The sequence below is a fragment of the Ascaphus truei genome, chromosome 1 (assembly GCF_040206685.1).
Source record: "Ascaphus truei isolate aAscTru1 chromosome 1, aAscTru1.hap1, whole genome shotgun sequence".
In the NCBI taxonomy this organism is placed as follows: Eukaryota; Metazoa; Chordata; class Amphibia; order Anura; family Ascaphidae; genus Ascaphus; species Ascaphus truei.
The window spans coordinates 478,747,793-478,757,176 of NC_134483.1; the positions used below are offsets into that span (position 1 = coordinate 478,747,793).

The 9,384-nt window shown below is 44.6% G+C and overlaps 1 protein-coding gene across 3 annotated transcripts in view; it reads right to left on the reverse strand.

Moving 5' to 3' along the window:
• The window catches only part of PGCKA1 (PDCD10 and GCKIII kinases associated 1), a 90,027-nt gene extending 82,049 nt beyond the window's left edge, over positions 1-7,978 (reverse strand). For 2 of the 3 annotated variants that reach the window (XM_075568012.1, XM_075568004.1), the window contains exon 1: positions 7,448-7,596. The gene's annotated coding sequence lies outside the window, so the exon portion shown is untranslated. Of the gene's footprint in view, positions 1-7,447; positions 7,597-7,956 lie in introns of those variants that run through there. The other variant, XM_075568008.1, reaches the window with a different exon arrangement.
• Between the last annotated feature and the right edge of the window lie 1,406 nt (positions 7,979-9,384).

The following is a 9,384-nucleotide window of genomic DNA, read 5'->3' on the forward strand; positions in this document are numbered from 1 at the left end:
ATGTCGCTCGGTGGCGCATTGCCATGGAAACACGGCATCGTTGCCATGGCAAGGAGACACCACGTTCGTGATGTCCGCAGTGTCATTTGACGCTGGGATTCTGAAGGAGCGGGAGGGCGGCAGAAAGGAGGCGGCCGACACAGGCAAGTACCTTCCCATTAGGTCCGATAGGCAAGAGAGTGCGGCAAAAGCATATGTTGCCACCCTGGGCCTAACGGGACATCTGACACTGTATCTGTCCCTTTATATACTTGAATTAAATGGAAAAGTAAGCAGATCAGACCATGAAGTGAAAGGAGACCCAGGATACAATCTAAAAAGGAGTAAGTTTTACAAGTGAAGTACATAGCACTACATGCACTTTAACAACAGTTTCATTTTGTGGTATTGGTAAAACTATAAAAACTGAATTGGTCGTGCATCTCGTTTCATGTTGTGCAGAAACCATAAAAACATTTTACAACGAGCAGGCCATGTATTCCTTCATTTATACGCAGAAAAGAACCGTGTGCTCAGATCATTGCAGATGCAAGTTGGCTGTGGCAAAATATGGATGTGATGGGGTGGGTGCTTATGTGTATATGGATTTAAAAGGAAACAAGACATGTGCAACACAATGATGTTTATTGATCAAAAAGTGTAAAAATAATATACTGTATACAGTAGAAGTGAAGCCAAATGTTAGTCACTTCAGTATGTGTGTGCTCACTTCTGCCTCTATATGAAGGATGATGACAGGTTTTGTTCTTTAACACAGAATTTCAGCGTCACAAGTCATATTTACTAATTAATTTCCGTACAATAAACTGTAACTAATTATGTCTTAGTTGAATTTCTAGTTAATTTTTGCACATGCCTTTTCACTTAACCAAAAAAATAAGATACAGTACAGTCCCCAAATGAACACTCTCCTGCATTTGGTACAAAAGCGCAATAAACTCTGCAGCTGAATACGAAATTAAAAATAGGCAGTCGTGAAAGAGACTCAAGTATGTGTGTCTCTAAAAGCTTAACCATTTTGCTGCCAGATGGGTCAGCAATGCATACTGTAGCAGACCCCTCTGGCAGAGATTTTAAATGATATACCCAAAACAATGTCTGTCACGGTGTCTAGCAACAGTGCTGTGCCATGCATAAATATGTTTTATAGCCATCTGCACCCAGCTCTATGAGATTTACACTATTCTGGAGGAAAATGGAACTTAAATCTCCCCGAGCAAGGGAAAGATGGCTTAATAAGTGGAATGGAGATGAAATCTCCACAAGCAAAGGGAACACAGCTTCAGTGTATTGGACAAGATCTGCTATGGGTTATCGGTTACACGCATTCTGGCCCACACAAGATTTTTTTCAAATTAAGAAAAATACTTTCAGCTTAAAAATCAAGATGAGTTGGACAGTATGTTTACAAGTCTTTGGGATATAATTTTACATTCAGATTTGGTGCATTCCTATACATATGTCAATAATACCTGCTGTGTTTTTCTTTCGTGTGGCTGCGAAAAAGTAACAGATGCAGAAGCATAATAATATTTCTTATTGCAGTGCTATTTCTGTTTCTACAGTAGTGCTTTGATTACACCTTCAAATCACAGTATTTTATGCTTACAAATGTATGTAGGGATTGGCATACATAAAAATAAAAAAATCGATATTCTTTATAAATCAGACCTGGTTTAGCCTGGACCAAATCAATGTAAATATTTATGCCCAGATACACTATACAGTGCTATACGATAAGTCAACTTACGCACCTTGTGGCACATTTGCATCAATATAACGCTTAATTCAATTTTCCTTCTGCTTTTTCAGATGACCACAGACATTTGCTAGGACACTTCCGTTTTAGAACAATGTAAGTAGGAGAAAAGTTCTCCGTGTAGTAGCACCGAGAGTTACTGTAAGGGCAGAGTAGCCGTTTCTGCTGAAACCTCTGAAAACAAAAGTGACGTTGACATTCTACAGCTTTGAAGTTTTAGGCTCTTTTTTCTTTTAGAGATTTGCATTTTTACACACGCACGAATTTCCAAATATTTGACATGTTTTAAGCTCCACCTAAGATGTTATCATCATGTCATGGTTCATAGGGAATCTCTCATACTTTTGAAATCCTATTTTACTAGTTGTGTTTAATATACATGTAGCCCTTTTTCTGACGCTCCCAAAGAGACTACGGGTAACTGCACGCACCTGTGGCTCCAGGAGATCTGAGCCTCCGCTAGCTGGGAGCCTGGGGTAACACTTATAGCGCAGCGCCTCCACTTACCCAGGATCCCCGTGATGTGAGATTCCCCTGGGCAAGAAATACAACAACACACATATGAATGCAACCAGTTTTACTATAATGCAATAATAACCTCTTTATAATGAACCGTGGCAATAACACATATCACATAACCTTATACTATAACGCAATATAACCTTAGTGGCTCGGCCACTCTCATCAGGAGTAACGTCTCCGTCCCCTCACCGCGTGTCCCACACACCGTGTCCATGTATGGTACTATATTTGTATAGGCTCAGTCCTTTGGCCACTTCACTAGTGTCCCCAAAGAGTTACGCCTAAGGCGGGATCAGCGCCTGTTGACCGGTGTTGGTGCACTTGATGTAAATAATACCTTCCGGTCACGGCAGTGACCGGCAACAGCTTCAAAAAGGATCCGTCGATCCGACACGTGGCCTCCAGATATCACGGTGTCCAGCCATCTGGTCCCAGATGACTGCAACCGCCGCAACTCTGTACTTTGTCCCTAACTGGTACTCAGCAAGGGGTGATGTTCGCTACCACTATAGGGCTTCCCTGCAGCACTGCAACCTACGGTGACTTCAGGGATTCTCCTAGGGGCCTGCGGGGAAGAACTGTCCTATGCAGGCAGGTCACTGACCCCCTGCACCCACACTACCTCTTCCTTCACCTCCTGGATCCCCTCTCGCTAGCTTCTCCCAATACCTGCAGCAACCGCACTGCACACACACTGTGCCTTCTTGTCAGCGCACACAGCACTGACAGCTGTGACACTGACTACACACACACACCTAAGGGTAGGGTCCCTACCTTAGGGGCCTTCCCTCAGAACCTATCCACTACCCTATTGGGGATTGGGGCCTGCCTGGGACCTGGGGATTACCTGACCTGGTGTAGGAGCCACTTGCTCCCTACACCCTTCCTCCCCCTTCCTGCTCCCAGCTCCAACTGCTGTTCCTAAGCCCGCGAAAAGTATCCCTTTCCCTGCTCTAGGGAATCCTTGGCCCTCATTGGCCACTCGGGGACACCTGGGGTGCTTGGCCCTAAGCCTCATGGGAACTGTAGTTCCGTGGAGGCTGCTGTAGCATTGGGGCCGCGTGCGCGCTTGTCCTGCGCATGCGCGACTCCCTAATGGCCGCCGCAACTCCTGTGTACCTTCTGCGCATGCGCAACAACTGCGCATGCGCGAGCATCTGTAATGGCGGCCCACGCTAGCCGGGTGTGCCGCCGAGCCTCGGAGCGCTCCCTGCTCCGGCCCCACCTTCTCGCCGAGTCCATTGCTGCCTCCGGTGGCACCCGCGACCGCTCGGGGAGACTGCAAGGGGGTCTCGGAGGAGGAAAATAGACTGGGGCTACATACAGTAAATGTATATAGTCTTCATATCATTTAATATGCAGGTTACCGGATAAGAAAGTGAGCCCAATATTTCAACCTGTTATTCTTGACCCTATATATCTCAGGTGCAAGGTACATACAGTATTGTCCTATAAACAAAACACATATTCTAACCCCAACACAATGGTCACAAAGTCTAGGTTTCCCGTAAATTTTACTCTAAAAATACAGCATACATACATTTTTGTTATATTTATAGAATTTGTAGCAGCGCGTCGGTCCTGTAATGTCAAAATCAGAGAAACCAAGTTGACAATGTAATATATGATTTATAGGCAGAGTGAATCTCTGCCCCCAAAAACTTACACTCTCCTATGATAACATATATAGTTGCTTGCCCAAGGCCAAAAGTAGTTAGTTCTGTGGCTTGCGCTGGCTTCACCTACTTCAAAAGACAATGCTATTACTAGTTGACCACTTAGAAGGGTAAATACATACTGGGGCGCCGACGAGTATTCTAAAATTTGCCTTAGAAAATCTGGGGCAATCACCAACAAGATTCCGGTACATGTTGCAACATTCCTGCAGAGACTAATGGCCCATCGGATTAACACAGCAGGGGTCCCTGGTAGTCCCATTCAGTTTGAATGGGACTGCCAGGGACCCCCGCTGTTAATCCGATGGGCCATTAGTCTCTGAAGAAATGTTGCAGCATGTACCTGGGTCTTGTTGGTGATTGCCCCAGATATGTTTTAGAATACTCGTCGGCACTACAGTACTGTAGAATTTTGGCCTGAGCGTTTCTCTGAAACATGGGAATAACCTACAGTATTATGGTAGCAGCAGGCGAGCCATCAGAAACCCCCGGAGGGGAGAAAAATGTGTGCAAAGCAATTATGTAGTTTGATTCACAATTTACTGTAATCATTGAACACACATTTGTTACAGATGCTAAGATTCTTACAGAATGCAGTCATGTACAGTAACTGCAACCAGGTCCAACCACATTCTTAAGAGCTCTCGCCGCTCACTAAAGTCTAAAGGATAAACTGTAGGCAAGGCCATACAGTGGCAAGGCCATACAGGCCACACAAATAATATGCCATAATGGTGGAGCAGCTCCCACAGGTGTTACATTTCTCTATCAGTTGGATATTGACATTACTATTGCAGCAAGCTTCCCAACCTTCTTACGGGCAAAGGCATAATAATGCCGTTCAATTCAGTATGCAACATGCAGTCCTTACTGCATCAGGAAAAACGAGTTATTGCTAATAAATAGCTTATAATGTAGTAGTAAACCTTTAGCGGTAGATTTTCTTTTTGTTTTGGACCCAATAGATAATCCAAACAGACTTTATTGAACAAGTAAAAAATCGAATAGAACAAATTCAGTAATTTGCAGCAAAGTATCAGTTTTTAGATGAACACAAAACTCTTATTTTAACGGTTTTGTTTTAAAAAATAATTAAAATCAATGGAAATCTGAGATTATTTCCATACTATAACATGTACGGTAATACTATAAGAAACAACAGAGGTGCTCCAAGACGTGTAAAAAAATAAATACAATATACGCAAATTAAATGTAAGTGAATATATGTGAAACAATGCAAGGACAAACAAGGAAATGTAAGGTAATATTATTATTATTATTATTATTATTATTATTATTATTAATAATAAACAATTCTTGTTACGTTTTGCTATGAAATGTTGCCCCTCAAAAACCCAAAGTTGAACTGCCCAATTAGTTATTCATAGTGGGCCCTTCCACCAAGAGGGGTGCAGCATTAAATTAAAAAAAAAAAAAAAAGAAGGAGAGAAACCACACACAAGAACACAAATGAAAAACAAAAGACGAATATAGTGTAGTTATCCCAATAGAATCAAATAAAGATTTTGGGAGATAGATATAGACACACACACACACACACACACATTCCAAATGTGAACCAGGCACATATACATATATATTGACTTTGAAACTCTCATCGCAGCTAAATTTTTTCAATGGTCCATTTTCGACCACAAATTCACATGGAGTTGAATGGGGATTTTTCATGTGGAAACGCTTCGGCATCTGTACAAAAGGCCCTTATGCAGGTTATTCATGAATGTGCAATAGTGCCAATTTGGCACCGCCGTATGAAAACTCCCATTGACTTGAATGGGAGATTCAGTCTGGTTGTGTCATGCACCTTTACATTGCTAAAAATCCGGCAGCACCCATCACGTTTGCAACCGTTCTTCCCCAGTGATGTAAACGGAAGTGGAGGGGGTCTACAGCCGTGCCCAAAATCCTCCAATTAACCCGATAGTATTAAAGCTAGTTTTTATTACATACCAGGTACGTCATTAGGTCCCCTGGCGTGCTGGTTCTCATGGTGTACTGGGTACATCATAAGGGAACCAAAAGGGTTAATACATTTCTCCCTTACTGTAAGTTTGTGTTGCTTTTTTGGGGGGCGGAGGGGAAGAATGTCTTTTTTTTATATTACCCGAAATGTGTGTGTGTGTGTGGGGGGGGGGGGGGGGAGGGGGTTCTGGGACTATCCACGGATCCCCAAGACTTCCAGGGATTCCCCAGTTCTTAAAATAGAAATTGTTTCTCCATCAGACAAACATACTTGCCTGGGGGACACAATATGGCCACCGCAGTATCCTAGCTCTGGCGGCCCATAGAATGCAATGTGATTAGGAGATCTGAGGAAGTCATGACACACTTGAGTGAAGGAAGGGACTGCAAGAGTTTGCTGGGAAATATTTGCAGCGCTTTCCATCCAACAATTGTAACCTTTTTGTCAATAGTACCACCTATTTCTCTGAAAGGTGGGCAACTCCAGTCCTAAAGGGAACCCAACAGGGCAGGTTTTCAAGCTAATCCTGCTTTAGCACAGGTGGCTCAATCAGTGGCTCAGTCAAATAATAGAGTTGCCTTCCCCTGGTCTGACTGCTGAGGGTTTAGGCACCAAATAGCAATAGTTAACCCATTGTACCAGGAAGCATTGCCCTGCATGTTATGGTTATATTGCTCTGTAGCATGCAGCAGAAGGGGTTAAAACCATTAATCCCTTTAACACCTCAGGGAACAACACCGGCTGGAAACGGAATTACAGTCATTTGCTTCTACAACATGTTGCATTTACAATTGCATTTCGAATCACTTTCATAGTCTGTGTTAATGTAATGTTATTTTTTTCCCATACAGAACAGTGTTGTTTTTAACAAAAATACTGGTGATGAATAGGGGACCCAACTGGGCTTTAAGGAGTGTGAATCACCATTCATAGCAATGCAACAGCTATCTCTAAAGGTGAAATGCAAGCTAGAAATGTCAACATGATTTATAGCCATCTTTTATTAAAGCGGTTTCCCCTTTAATTTCCGAAAAATACACCCTTATCAAATTTGCATTGGGTCAACACACAGAAAATCAATGACGCCTATAAGAGAACACCGAAGCCATTATTAAACGCCCCCCATATATAAGTACTACAATCTGACATCGCCAGAGTGCCACCACATACCAAATAAAGGACACTCTGCATTTATAATGCAGAAAACATTTGTCATGGCTACATAGCAATCTATAGTAAATGGGGTGTCAGGGGCAGCACTACTAAGTGCAAAACAAATGTTTAACGTGTTACATTTGAATTCAACAAGCTAAATACATTCTTAACAAGTAGCAAAGTTGTATTTTGATCACTGTGCGTTCCTCCTGCAACAGGTGTGCCAGGAAAGTCTGCAGCAAATAAAACATTAAACAGTGCTAAAGGAAACACTCGCCTATTCACACCTGCTTAACAAGCAGAGAAGGGCACAGAGTACATTTTCACGTAGACAGTGTAAAGATTTCTTACTTGCTCTTTTCATGCTCTTCAGACAGTGAAGACCTTTTGTGAGAATCTCCCATGATTGAACCTGTCATCTGTATTTGAATGTGAAATAAGTAAGACTCGCCTGTGCAGCTGGGAGTTTGCATGACCTCTTAATGAGAACTGTAGGTGGTGTCATTGGGTATTAAGTGATCACGTGACTGAACATGGAAATAAAGTCTTTCTAAGTTTGCATTGCATGCTTCCTAGAACCTGTAACTCCTTGCAGGTTCATGTCAGGGATAGATTAAATCAGAAACTGGTTTGGCATGGATATGGCTTAAGAAAATTACTCAGTTCATTTACATGTACATGGTGGTTTAGCTGCAGAGAGGCTATTTGTCATGATGAGTGCAGGTCCTATTTTAAAAGTAATTTCCGCAAGGTGTAGTGTAACAATAGCTCTTTTCATGGTTACACATAACAGGTGAAAGTCACAAAAGCTAATTATTGTAAATAGCCTAATGCCCTTACTTTGTTGTTACGTTTCTTACCTTGCATTTTTACATATAGATCCATTGACACAACTTGCACACATTGCACATGATGACATTGCCGGCTGCAGGACCTGTTCCAGTACTGGTTTGAATTGTTTGTGCCTGTATTACGCACGAGGGGGCTGGGAAACATGCAGCATTTGTTATGTAAATACATACATGTCCAAGTGCTACTTTAAAGCAGAAATCTAAGTGGACCGTTTTTTTTTTACATAGCATTGTAGCAGGGGTCTCCCGAGCTGAACCCCATTATTTCAGTTCTGGAGGCGAGCCAATAGGAAGCCCCACAGGATAATGTCACGGCTTCCTATTGGCTCGAGTGATGCGGGAACTTTAAACGCCACCACCTCGAGAACCCCAGCTAACTCAGCCAGAGCGGCTACTTGCACCCCTATGTGGTCTCAGGAGGCAGGGGGTCCTCTGAGCTGAAATTAACAGGGTTCAGCTCTGGAACCCCCTGCTTCAATGCTGATGTAGCCAGGTCCCCCGATCCCGTTGCTGGCCCCCTCCTCGGGACACTCACCGGGGCGGTAGGGAGGTTAGAGCCGCTCGTGGGGAGGTGCTGGGGCGTGTGCGAGCATAGCGCGGCTCAGGTAGGGGCGGCCGGTTGCCGGGGACGCGATCGGGCTGTTGCTAGGGCCGCGGTCACGTCGTTAGGGTCCCGGCGGCTAGCGGAGCAGGGCGCCGCCATTGAAAGATAGCTCGCGCATGCGCAGGGAGAAACCCGCGAAGCCTAGCCTGTTAGGGAAGGCTATAGGCAGGGACTACAGATCCCAGGAGCCTTTGCACGCCCACGTGATGCCAGGGAGCCAATAGGGCACAGTGGCTCCCTGCAGGAGAAAAGAGATACAATTTGCAGGGTTTTGAGAGACTGGCAGTTGGTGACCGGAGCAGCTAGGGGAAGGAGGTAGTCAGTGACTCCCTGCACTAGGCCAGCAACCCCCCCTAGGCCCCAGATAGGTCCTGAGTCCCTCTGTTAGCTTGTGGTGCTATAGGGACAGGCTCTAGGTTAGGGACCCTGCCCCATTAGCTGTTTGCTAGTTAGGGACACAGCGGACGCTGCGTTTCCCGCCACGATGCTTGGGCTCAAGCCACGCATTAAAGGGAGCTGGACTATCTTCACGGAGGCCAAGCAAGCAGTGACTGCGGCCTGCGGGCAGCAGACAGATCCTCGCCAAGGTACAGACGGCGTGGAGCTGCGGTGATATTATCCACGCCGGAATTCACCCTACGCGTAGGAGGATATCCCGGCGACCCAACCCCCGTGGTATAGCAGCACCCGTGGCTGGAGCCAGGGCAGGTACCATTATAAAGTGCACCGACAAGGCCTATCATCAGACATAGTGACTGCGCAGTCACACACGTACATGTATATGACTTTTTAGTGTGAGACAGTGGGATTACTGGACACGGGGTGGGATCCTT